Source organism: Triticum dicoccoides, chromosome 3A (genome assembly GCF_002162155.2).
Source record: "Triticum dicoccoides isolate Atlit2015 ecotype Zavitan chromosome 3A, WEW_v2.0, whole genome shotgun sequence".
Classification (NCBI taxonomy): Eukaryota; Viridiplantae; Streptophyta; class Magnoliopsida; order Poales; family Poaceae; genus Triticum; species Triticum dicoccoides.
The window spans coordinates 144228385-144241343 of record NC_041384.1 but is presented as its reverse complement, the minus strand read 5'-3'; the positions used below and the strand labels follow the sequence as shown (position 1 = coordinate 144241343).

General features: G+C 44.1%; 3 long non-coding RNA genes across 8 annotated transcripts; 1 reads left to right on the top strand and 2 right to left on the bottom strand.

Annotated features, from left to right (window-relative positions):
• Positions 1-3803: 3803 nt before the first annotated feature.
• On the top strand, positions 3804-6791 carry LOC119267635. Of its 4 annotated transcripts, none has more exons than XR_005132522.1 (5): positions 3804-4072; positions 4203-4366; positions 4474-4520; positions 4921-5045; positions 6323-6791. It is a non-coding gene; the product is annotated as an uncharacterized LOC119267635 (long non-coding RNA). The 4 variants fall into 4 exon arrangements; XR_005132520.1 differs by having other exon boundaries at positions 4474-4548; XR_005132523.1 differs by having other exon boundaries at positions 4206-4366; positions 4474-5045.
• LOC119267636 lies at positions 5431-6448 on the bottom strand. The gene is made up of 2 exons (XR_005132524.1): positions 6310-6448; positions 5431-6017 (listed from the first exon to the last, which is right to left on the bottom strand). It is a non-coding gene; the product is annotated as an uncharacterized LOC119267636 (long non-coding RNA).
• Positions 6792-9510: 2719 nt separating the features above from the next.
• Positions 9511-12953, bottom strand: LOC119267634. Of its 3 annotated transcripts, XR_005132518.1 has the most exons (4): positions 11457-12953; positions 11201-11366; positions 10645-10761; positions 9511-9869 (listed from the first exon to the last, which is right to left on the bottom strand). It is a non-coding gene; the product is annotated as an uncharacterized LOC119267634 (long non-coding RNA). The 3 variants fall into 3 exon arrangements; XR_005132517.1 differs by having other exon boundaries at positions 9511-9883; positions 10645-11366; XR_005132516.1 differs by having other exon boundaries at positions 10645-11366.
• Positions 12954-12959: the final 6 nt, after the last annotated feature.

Here is a 12959-nt window from a genome sequence, read left to right as displayed (position 1 = left end):
CACGGTGATTTGCGGCGGCTGCGGGGTCTTCCCCTGCTTTGGTGGTGGCCGGCAGGCGTTTGCCCGGCTAGATCTGGCGCGGTGCAGGACCTGTGGTGCATGGCCTGGTTTATGGGGGCGGGAGACACATGGGTCCTTGGTCCGGCAGCGTCGGCAGGACGCTGTGGGCCCGTCTGCTTTCTTGCTAGATACGTGTTTAGGAAAAAACTACAATACTCCTTCAAGGTTTATACATCAATTGCAACGGGTTTTAGGAATGCATCACTATATTGATTTTGGTTTATACATGAACTGCAGAGAGTTTTATAAATGTATCATTATATTGTTTTGGGTTTATATATGAATTGCATGTTTTAGGCATGTGAAAATCAGAGCTCAGGCGGCAGGTGATTTTTTTTCTTGCTTCTAATGCTAGGATGATGTTCTGTATACTAAAAAGGACTCGTGCACACTTGCTTTGCTCCTTAGTGTTTATGATCAGTTACCAAACATTATAATAGGATATACACATTGCTTCAAAACTGAGTATGTTCCTTGGTGATGGTGTATTTATTATGAAAAGAAATAAAACTGCTTATGGTGATGTGGTATTCCTACTCGATTACTTACCCTGTTTCTGTGACAAAGGCCCGTGATAGATATGGTTAGACACATATTGAGCATCCAATTTCATAAATATTGAGCATACAATTTCAACTTCAACTTAAACATGAGATTGTCTTGCTGTCGAGTTGTGTTCAGTTCTTTCCATGTAGAACTTACTAGAAATTCTTGCATACATCCTAAACAAATAAAGAGCTGCATGCATTTAAATTAAGCAGTTCCAAAGAAAGAATTATTTCAAGTTATTTTGTTTGGAGATGAGTTGCCTTTTCTACACCTTTGTGTAAAGGATGGAGCCTCCACAATGCCTATGAGCCATGCTTTTTCCCACCCAGGAAAATGGTCTATTTTCAAGTGGCATCATACGGTGAAGGAGGGGATCTGGATCAAGAGCCGTAATGGTGCTTGTGATGGCATGTCTAGCACTTCCGCGACCCTGGAGTCTGACTTCTTCTTGCAAGTAAGCTCCTTTTGCTCTTCTATGCCCCCCACCTCGCTTGTGAGGATCTATGGTTGGATTTGGGTAACTAGAACCCAAGAGATGTAATCCTATTTGGATATGAACTGCGTATGCTAGCTTGATTTAGTTTATAGGAGTAGATTTCATAGATGAACTGTGTGTGCTAGCTTGATGGTGATACATGCCATATCTCTGGATTGACTCCATGGGGTATCCATTAACGTATGAGGTTTCACAAGGAAATGAATTTCTTGCATTCTCATGTTGAAAAGAATTAAAGAAACGTAGCAGAATATGGTGCCAAAGTTTTTAGTTCTTATTGGGTTCGTCCACCTATCAAGGTTTGATGAAAATTATCAACTTGCTTTGTAGGATTTGTATCATGTTTGTTTCTACAAGAAATCCAATTGGAATTGGTCTATTGTCCTGCACATGTACTTTCTTTTACTGTTTATACATTTCAACCACTTACTTATGTTGTCTCTAAACCATTTCTGACGACTCAGGTTGACCATACTATTGTGAGAATCTCGGCCAGGATCATTCTTTATATCATGTTGGATCATCTTGGAATTCGTAGAGCCATTTACCGTCGAAGGATGTACTCACAGAACAAATCAGTGTGATTATGCTTTTCTACACTTCTGTCCAAAGTAATGAGATATGTATTCTGTACTGTACAACTACCCTCTAATGCACTACTCAGCCTTCAGTATCTGTATGTACAAATGACCTAATTATTATGAATGACATATGGAGTGTGCTGCTTTCTATATAAATGGCTTGCTCTAATTCTGATTTATTATACCACATTGCTTTTGATCCATTCCTTTTTGCCAAACTTGATGCGTCAAGCTTTGAGCTACTATACTGACAGCGAAGGTAAAATTCCACAATGTACAAGTTCATATCACCTACTAACCCACATGTACTATACTGCGGCATGCTCATATCACCTACTAATCCACAAGTACAAGTTCTATGTCAAAGATAATCGTTCTCTCTGCTAAAAGCATGGGCTCTGCATTATGTGCCTACTTTCAGTCCTTCCTATCCTATATTAATGATTTTGGTACCAAACTTAATGATGAGTGGTTATCTTTTGTGGTCTTATGTACATGCTGAACTCAACATTGCCTTATAATTTCATGTCGATATTGAACTCCATTATGTTTTATCACAAACGAATGTTTCTTCTTCACTTTAGTTTGTTATCATGTTTCATACGCTAAACATAGATTTTTACTAACTTACACTACTTGCTTTACCAAAATGTTGGGACCGGCACCACTACTTGCTTTACCAAAATGTTGGGATCGGCACCCTTGAGCCAGGGCGCGATCCCGATCCAGTCTAGTACTCCCTCCGTTCCCTTATGTAGTGCGCATAAGCTTTTTGGAAAAATTCCGATTTGTAGTGCGTATTAGCTGCCCACACCCTCCTTTGGACGAAAATAACCCTCCGATTTATCCTCTTCCTCCCGCATAGCTCCCCTTTCTTCGTTCGCTCGTTCGAACCAGATCGAACGAAAGATCCCTGATCTCCTCGCCTGATGCATGTCACCCGCCGACGGAGTCTTTCTTTCCGAACCGGAGCACGGCGTCGGGACACTGATGGGCGTGTCGGCGCTCGGCGGTGGTGGGCACCGGTGGTTGGCGAGGGTGCCGACGGTACCGGCAGGAGAGTGAGGGCCCACGCGGGCGGATGCCGAAGGAGGAGACGGCGGCAGGGTGGAAGCTGGTAATGGCTCTGCCGTGACGACGCCAACGGAGCCGCCGGCGAGTTTGGGTGAGATCTTGGACACGGAGCGGCGCCTTTTCTGGCGGCGGCGCCGCTGTTCGAGGACTGGAGGATGCATCCACGGCCGGTGTCTGTTCGTCCACCATGGCCGGCGTGTCCGCGTCCAGCGCGTCTATGGCCGACGTCTCTGCGTCCACCGCGTCATCTGGCCGACGTCTCCACCGCGTCATCTGGCCGGCGTCCCCATATCTGTGGCCGGCGTTTACTTGCGGGCCGAAGTCTGCGAGGGACGCGGCCAGCGAGACCAAGTCGTCAGGTCACCCCAACGGCGAGACCATGTCGCGACAGCTCGCTGCCACTTCGACCGGTGAGTACACGCTCGCGGTGGCCGCTTCTTCTCCAAGTTTCAGTACACGCTCAGCTCAGCATCTGCCTGCTCAGTTCGTCCTCTGTTCGGCAAATAAATCAACGCACTACTTGTGTGAGTTCGATCCAGTTATCTAAATTTATTTGTGACATTGCTCCGAGGAGAGAAAAAGATGTACTAGTACTCTTTGAGACTGGATGGAAGGACATGGGTATTATCGTCCAAAGTACACCCTCCACCTCATTCATTGGTATATGTGCTGAGAACTATGCGCACTACATAGGGGAACGGAGGGAGTATAAAGGATGCTAGGCAACCCGCCCACCTGAGGCACTCGCGACGCGCGAGCGATCTCTTTCACTCGATCTGCCTCGCTGGAGGTTTTTCACCGTGCTGTCAACAATCCCACGGCTTGTTTCTTTCCACGCTGATGTTTCTTGCTTAGGCAGATGACGGGTGGGCCTTCGTCTTTCGCGGGTCTGGTTTGGCAGTGTGCGTGCTGTGTGTGCGTCGCATGCGTCTTGGGTGATAAAATTTTAACCGCGGGGATCCTCGACGACTCATCCACCAATCCCCGTCCTCCTCCAGCCCGCATCTAAGGTCGGGGCACAACCCTAGCCGCCACCTCTCCTCCCCCCGTTCATCCTCTCCAGCTGCCGCCGCCACCCTTGTCTTTCCTCCTCTCTCCCCGTGCAACAGCGCATCTGGCCGTGGGGGCGGGCGAGGCTACAAGGCGACGGGCCGAGGCGGCAGCGTCTTCTCCTGCCCACGGATGGATGAGCCGCTCACAGGTCGAGTTGGGGCTGGCAAGACTGCAGGACAATGGCCCGAGGTGGGGGTGTAGGGATCCAGACGGAGAGGTACTCTCAGGTCGAGGTGGCAGCGCCGTCGGTGATGCCAAAGTGAGCTTCTCTGCGTCCTTCTCACACTTTGCTCCTGATCTCTATCACTCTCTCTTTCTTCCCATCTATGCAATATTGTGCAAGTGTTGTGGTTCCTTTCTTATTTTTCTGAATAAACCGGCAAGCCCAGCAGGGGGAGGGAATTGGGCGAGTGAGACCAGCGGGGGAAGGAACAGGGCGTGGCCTCACGCGCTGGCTCGTCATCTGCTTCACCATTACTTTCAGCTGAAGAAGACAAAGACCAGCTGCTAATGGACGCCGTCCGAGCTGGTGTTGTTTACCACAGACTCTGAGGTATGGTAGGATGTGATTTTTATTTTGAAGAGTGGCAGGCTCGAGTTGTGAATCTGCTGCTATACATTGGCTGAGAAAAAATAATGACACCTATAATATTTGTGCAGCCAAGTTTGCGAGATTTACGGACTTGGTGCAGTAACACTGTAAATAGGTATAGATTCAGACCTCACCAAAGACAGGTTCATCCTATTGCTTGCCTCGGTATTCCATAGATTATATGCATTGTATGCCTTTTGCTTTCCTAGCTTGGTAAGTTGGTTAGCCTGAATTTTATAAGGTAAAATGCTAATTTTACATGTTGTAAATAGATTATGATCTAATAGTCAGCAATCTCTCGGCACGTTTGCCTCTCACTAGTGTGTGTCATTGATGTTTTTCTTAATCTATGCATGCGCTTGTATCATGCTTCTCATATATTAGAATAAAACAAATTATGTTGACAAGCTTCATTACTCTGTACCGATAAAACCTTGATCGAATTTAAGAAGGCATGTGTTCAGGACCCTATTCTTTTTCTTGCATTTAACCGCTGCCATCATTTTGTTGAGCAGCCAGTTGTTTCTGCCTCCATCTGTTTTCCATCCCGGTCAGCTCGCCTCCTCACTCCAGTTTTGTGAAGATTCAGCTGCAGTTCAGCTCGCTCGACGCCTCGGCTGCTCTCTTTCGTCGTGCCAAGGTTTCATCTCCTCCTAAGCATTTTCTTTTCTTATACTCATTTCAGATTCAGTTATTTACCCGGTTCTAACTGTGTGTGTTCCATGCATTGTGTCGTTTCATGTCTTTACCTGGTGTTGCTTGCCGTTGATTATTGCTTGTGACTTCTGTTAATTTCTGCTTTCATACGTTCTTTCTTCATGCTGATGAGGGGTGTAGAACTAACTTAAGGATGTGGCGTTGTCTCTGCAAAGGGAGTTTTTGCTGGGTGCCTCACTTTCTATTCGGAGATGGAACGTCGTGTTTGCTCGGGTAGAGTTTTGAGGGCCTTGTTCACACATAGTGACTAACAGCCTTGGAAAATTAGATGGTCCTTGTGCCGGATAGTTTCAGCTTTCAGCTATCCTAGCAAATGTTTGATGCATGCAGTACTTTGACAGATTATCGCAGATAAGTTGTAAGAGCTGCAAATGTGTAGCCCCAGAATTAAGGCACTAGAAAGAATTGATTCTTTTTGCCAAAAACAGCTATGTTTTATACACCTTCATTATTATATGTTTTTGCATGTGCTGCATTCTTGCTTCCAGGTTGTTCCATTGTTTTTACCCGCTGGCTTTAGGATGCCCGGTGTAATTCAGTTCATATGTACATGTACTACGTATAGTTTATTTGTCCTATCTGGCAGTTTCGAATACAAAGCAAAATGTGCACAAAAATAGATGCAGCTAACAATGTTATAACATATAATTACTACTATTATCCAATGCTCACTATTTATGTTTACACAGATACATGGTAACACCAACATACCTGCTATTGTGGATAATTACTATTATCCAGTGCTCCATAGCCACAACCGTAGAATACACGGAACTGGCCAAAAATGCTCCATAGCCACAACTGTGGAATACACCGGACTGACCAAAAGACGCCTACAACCAATAACTACAGATATGCTCTCCTGGACCATGGTTTTCTGTTTCACCAGTGTCACCTGAGCCAAAAATTCAAAAAACATTGTCACCTCTTTTCTGAATCAGAAGATGGCCGACTGTCTACTAAAAAAGGCATAGCCCAAAACGCATGAATGAATGATGGATCTGAAACTGTACTTCATTACTGACGTATATAGCACAAAAATCATGGATGCTTAGTCTATCAAAATTTGGCACAATACATGGCTGACGCGGATAGTAACTTCAAAAATTACATGGCAATCAAAACTTTATGCAAGTCTGTGAAGAACATCATTGAATCATTCTTCTTTAATTATTTTCGAAACATACCTTGCTCTTGCAGCAGTCTTGCTCCTTCGGCGCTTCAACAACAGTTCACCGATTAGTTTATGAGCCGGCGGCAGCAACAGTGGTCCGCAGCACGGCAGCAGGTAGCACGAGCGGAGAAGGCAGCGAGAGGAGAAGCGGCAGCAGCCAGCAGCCAAAACCAGCAGACACCCGGCACCCGGCGTGGCGGCTTGGAGGGCCCTAGCTGTGGTGGGCAGCGAGAGTTGGCAAGGCCGGCGGCCAACAGTTGGCAACAGCGAGAAGCGAGTGAAACTGTGAAAGATGTGGGTTGATTTGCGGAAAGGAGGAGAACAGATAAGGTCTGGTTGGGGGAAAGGAGGAGAGACGAGCGTGCGTGGGAGTTGGTCGGTGTATTGGGCTTAAATGTATTTGGGCTGGGCCAAACGCCGGTGCTATTTGGTGCTTCTTAGAAAACATTTATGATCAGCAGTCATCTATCTATCATCAACCCGTATTTATTTCTATGTTTCTTTCTGTGTCTACATATTTTGATGCACACTTTTTCAATAATTAGCTTGTTCTCGGTCTTTGCGCCATGGGACGGGTTATCTAGTAGATATAGATGATAGTAGAGCCCGATCCAATTTGGATCGTATGAAAAATAATAATATAGCCTACTCAAAGCCAATACACAACCTGACGTGTAGTCCCCACATAACTAACACCCCACATGTCAGGTTGTGACCCATAACCTCCTGTGTCTCTTGCTGGCATGCATTTTCTTTTCTTTTTTGCGAGGCGTTGGTGCAGAGCTACGTCGTCACGGAACACTACGTCCTTGTTCAAGCACAATCGATTGAGTAGTATGTCGTTGATCCCCAAGCACAATCCCGGGGAGTACAATTCAACTTGTAGACTGGCATCGATCCGGCACATTAACAATGATGGATATGACACTGGTTGTGCAGCATTTTCAAGGGTCCATTCTCGTGTAGTCAGACTTGGAACTCAAGAGTTGTGCAGCTCTTTCTATTCTTTAGTAATAGCTTGAATCGCTCTACTTATGAACAACTAGTTTCGAAGATTACATTTTTAACGTTTGGTAGGATTTTTATTCCTCAAAAAGAATCATAGAGATCAAATAAGGTTGCAGATTACCTAGCTAGATACTACCTCCGTCCTGGTTTATCTTCTTTGTAATTTGTGCCAAATTTTGACCAAATATTTAACTAATAAGATGTTAATGCATGTCAACAAAAATAATTTCGTTGGATTCGTATTTGAATCTAGTTTTCAATGATATAATTTTTTTATGACATGCATGAACATTTTCTTAGTTAAATTTATGATCAAAATTTGGTACAAAATACAATAAGGACCAATAAACCAGGACGAAGGTAGTATAGTTGAATTGAATGCACCAAGGGTGTGTGGTTGCATTGGGGTCCTCCATGTATAAAGGAAATCTTACTTCTCGACTGTAACCATGTTACTATGGAATGAAACTCCTATTAAACCCATTAACAAAAATTAAACCGGGGAAATTGCACCCTAAACTTTTGAAACTCACACGTCTAGTATTTATCCTCACTCGAAGCGCTTTCATTGACGGTGGGACGTCATACACATGGAGGTCCTAGTTAACTTCTAATTTTACCAAATCACCTTCTTCTTTCTCTTCCTCTCCCGCCCTCCCTCCCTCCCCCCCCCCTCTCTCTCTCTCTTCCTCCCCCTCTCTCCCTCTATCTCTAGTGGTGTCTCACATTGAACTCAATTACAACATCATATGCTCTTCGGGAGGTATCTCAATCCACCCTTGTTCCATGTCGACGAATACTCCGACTATCGGTAGGGTGGAGCAATAGTATCTCTCGGTTTCGCCACCCATGTTCCTCACCCTGCGCTAGACGGTTAGAGATCCTCGTATCAGAGAGCCCTTCGCCACCACTGTTGTATGCTCTTATGCATTGTGCATCCTAAGAACGAAACGATCGATTCATGATGAGGTCCGCAACGACATTTGGATTCGGCTGGTGGTGCCCTTAAACTTTCCTATGGAACACGAGTCATCAATACGCCTCTAGTCTGTCTTACACGACCCCGCTCATTGGATCGCGTCACAAGTTCCTACCCGAGAAGATTTGGAGGGCCCATGCAGAGTTGTAATGCATACTTTTCTCATGGCTTGTTCTCCGCAACATAATCCTCACGACTAACCAGGTCGCCATGCGAGGATGGCCTCATGACCTGATTTGTCGGCTTTGCTTATGGGCACCCAAGACCGCTACCCACCTATGTAAGGATTTCCCTTTCACCTCAGAAGTCCACTAGCTGGTGTTATCTTGGGTGGATAGCCATCGAGCCCCCCTACCCTTTGATCGATGTTTGGTGGGATGGGGTTTTGTGTGACATCAACAATCAAAAGAGGGGTCGCAACGGTCATCTTATCTACTCCATCCGTTCCAAAATAAGTGTCTTGAACTAAAATCACGACACATATTTTGGAACAGAGGGAGTATGTTATGTGGAACGTCCGAAAAGAAAGGAACCGCCGCATCTTCAACAACATGAGGATGACTTCATGGCGGTGGCACACCTTTTTTATTTTTTTAATGTATTCTATTTGTTTTTTGAGAAACACAATACAGATGCAGACGCTCACAAACACGTACATACACTCACCACGCATGCACACCCTACCTCTATGAGCACCTCTAAGAGACTGAGCTAGCAGGTCTTGAGATTGGTCCAAAACCTCCACACGACGTTGGAGCGACGACCGAAGACGGAGGGGAGAGGAGATTGAATTTTTGGTAGCTAGGGTTTCTTCATGAGTTGAGGTGGGGCACCTTATTTTTGAGGAAATCATGCAAAGGGCAATGGCTTTTCAATCAAGGGTTATCCAAAATCATGAATTGTTAGCAGAAGATGATTTGTGGCATCAATAACAATCAAAAGAGGTGTCGAAACGATCTTTTATCTACACTAGAGGCTGGGGCGCCACCTGGTGGCACCTCCTGAGATGTGCCTGTGCGCTCTTATCTTGTTTCCACACATTCGGTTGTCCGCCTAAGTTTTAGTTGGGGCAGTGGCAGGTGAAAGGCGCCCCTTTCTATTTGTTGTTTGCAATTTATGCCCAACTGCATAAAAGCAATGCTAGCCTGCTCTCAACATATTATTATAACAAAGCTTAATTGCATTAGAGTCAAAGGAGTTAATTTGGTACAAGAAAAAGAGCGGACAGAAAAATCCTCGCCAAAGCCACAAAGATTAAAATACGGTGCTAGCAACTGGCAAAAAATTGAGGTAAATTGTATAGCTACAACAAGCAAAGATCTTCTAGAATGGCCTTCCGTAAGACCACTTGATTACTTGCAGACTTTCAATCAAGAATACTTGACTACTTGTTGACTGGTTTTTTTACTGTCAAATATAGCAGGAGACAGTAACACTTGCACCCTTTTGTAAAGGGTTACCTCCTTCAGGAGTTTTATAATAGTTCCACCGACTGGATCATTTTTGCGTTTTTGTCAATCCTAGCAATCTTCATAGTTAGTCAACTGATTACTCCCCATGTGACCATCCATCCATAAGAGACAGGCCTGCAATTGAAAATCTTTCTAAAAAAGGTCAAACTCACAAAAATGAAAACACACTGCATTATCAGGAGATATATCATCTAACCAAGCAGCATTTGAGGAAATCACCACCCCAAATATCATTTTCCAATGTCCTCCTCATACCCACTGCCCATGATGCTTACTTGTTTAGAGAAGGAGTCTCAAGTGATGCTTATCTGTTGTGGTACTAAACAAGAAGATGATAAAAAATAGGAAGAGATCGTAGGTTGTGGTTCTAAACAAGATGATAAAAAATAGGAAGAGATTGTGGTTGTGGTTCTAAACCCAATGCATCATTATAAAGCTTTACTAAACAACAGGAACAATGTACAGAGCTAGGGACAATGAGAAAACCTCACGCACAAGAGTAAATTAAACATAAGCACAACACGCTTGAAACAGACATATCCTAATTTGTCAAAGTCGAAATATCTATTGCTTTTGTCCAATACTACCAACAAGCTTAGCTAGATGGGGCCGTATTGGAACACCATGAAGCATCAAATGTACAGTGTCAAGTAATACACACACATTGCCAGGTTCAACAACTAACCAAAAACACAGTAGTAATCAACACATACATTTTCTCTTACAAAACATGGCAAAGCAATTGACGGGACTTGAGAATTCAATCATCTCTATACACGGTGGGAAGAGTCAACTTGTGCCCAAACATGAAGGGTTGTTTAAGAATATCATTTTCATCACGACGTATCCTACACACACACACACACACACAATAAGTGACAAACATTACCTTCCAGGAGAGTGCAGCAAGGCAAGGGATGCGAAGTCCGACGGACCTATTTGGAACAAGGATTGTGATGACCTCTGCAAGACCGACGCCGTCCAGCAGCTTCAGCTCCCTTATCACCTGCACAGTCAAACACATACTTGTTTGTGCAGATCCACTTGCTAGAACTGCAATATCTCATCCTTCTAACCCTCCTCAGCCTCATCTTTCCTGCTACCATGTGTACACCCAGAGAAGGCAAGTATGTCCATCTTATACCACAAGTGGAGAACCACAAAAGGGTCCATTCCGACGAAGAATTTGAACCACACACCTGCCCAACTCTTCTGTTTTAGGGGGTAAATCCAAGTGCATGAAAACTGAAATGGCACCTCGGTTTCTGAATCTCCATGAGTAGCCCATTATTTTCAAGCCGTGCACGTGATTTATTCATATGAAGGACCATGTACTTCTTTATCATTGGTAAAATATGTTTTCCCATAAATTACTACTTACAATATTTATTTGGGTACGCATATGATTTAGATACATCACGAGAAATGGAGAGACGCAAAGAAACCTGATTATGGTAATAGGATGTATCAGACCAACTGAAGGGCGGCAAGGAGCAAGGATATCCCTATTCAACTCTCCTTTTCAGCCTTGGAGGCAGCTCTTGCAGTATCCGGACCTCATCTCTCAATGATGCTATGAAGTAGTCTACATCAAATATATCTTGGAACTCACTGTAGGGAAAGGAAGAGAAAAGGGTAAGACAAAGGCAGTCCTTAACTAAAATGTTAAGAATTGCATTGACTGCAGAAAGAAATGCTGACCTGGGCAACCCAAAATGAAGTTTTATCCATGTACGACACGATGATTGTGACATTCCAGTATTTTGCAACCGTCACCATGTCGCATACTGATTTAACAGTGAACCTTTCATGGTTCAGTTTTTTAGATCAAATGGCAGCACAGAGTGCAACAGGGTTAGAATTAGTATTCAACCACACATGAGACACACACAAGTTAATCGAGCTATTGATATGAACTGTTCACATCAAATACAGCATGGTTGCCTAAGCTCTAAGGCAGCCCAGGTTGATGGCGCCCTTGCTGGCTACATCCATGGATCCGAAGGTCTGTTATGTATTTTGTGACTGATAATCCTCGTTTCCAGCATTCAACAACCCGAGAAAACATATCTGTCTGCAAGAAGGAATGCACATACTTCCTAGAAGGTGTACATATAAAAGGATTGTCAATAGAAAAATCTTACACAAAACACACTCGATCCATGATAATTCAGGCCATGGCAGCTAATTTCCGATTTAAGAGTTAATTGTAAAAATTCTGAGTTTGAAGTGTCGAGGAACAATTTTTAAAATAAAAATATAAAATAAAGTAGCACTATATACATTGCAATTTCTTGGAATAAATGCTATTTCACACAACTCTTAAGAAAGTATTTAAACCCAATGCCTCATAGCAGACCCCAAAAGTAATAGTTTAGATACTGTACTAAACCAAAATATATTCAGATTCAAGTCCATGAAAATGAATATTAAATTATACCTGCTTGTTTACAGCTGGAAATTAGCTGACATTGGTCGAAATACATAACACTACTGATTGGCCTGTATGTTATCTATCAGAAGAGTTAGATTAGCCAATTTGAAGCAAGCATCCAACACAATATTCTCTGGATAAACATGTCTTGCAGTACTTTCTATTGCAAGATAAGTAGGTTCTTGCACCTCCTTCATGCAAAATGTATTATGTGATTCTTTGACATGTGAGTTAGATCACGGTGGAGTAGATAGAGATGTTGGGCACATAGCACATTCCACATATGCCAGTCTGAGAACTATGCAAGCCGCCTTGCATTCATCTGAGAAAACAAGGCACATGCTTATTTTTGCAATTTTGCAACAAATTGTTTTTATCAAAGGATAGCCGGATACTGGGACCAGCACTATAACATTACGGCTATCATTCTACAAGTAATTTAATTCCGCTTGGGGTAATTGGATAGCTGCATGTGTAACAATTAGTGAAGCACAAATCTATCATGTATCTACGGGCGCTAGGCTATCCCATGCCCAACCACTCACAGTCATCCTCGCTCGAAGCACTGAATCGAACAACCCAACAAATCAACACCTCTGGAGATCGACAGGGGGAGGAAGAGGGAGCAAGCGACTGTACATACCCTGCCCTTGGGTAGGATGAGCTGCAGGCCGGCGGGGGCGGTGATGACCTGGGCGACCTCGGCCAGCAGCAGCGACCTGCCGTTTGGGCAAGGTCGACGACGAGGATGCGGGCGCCGGGAACGACCT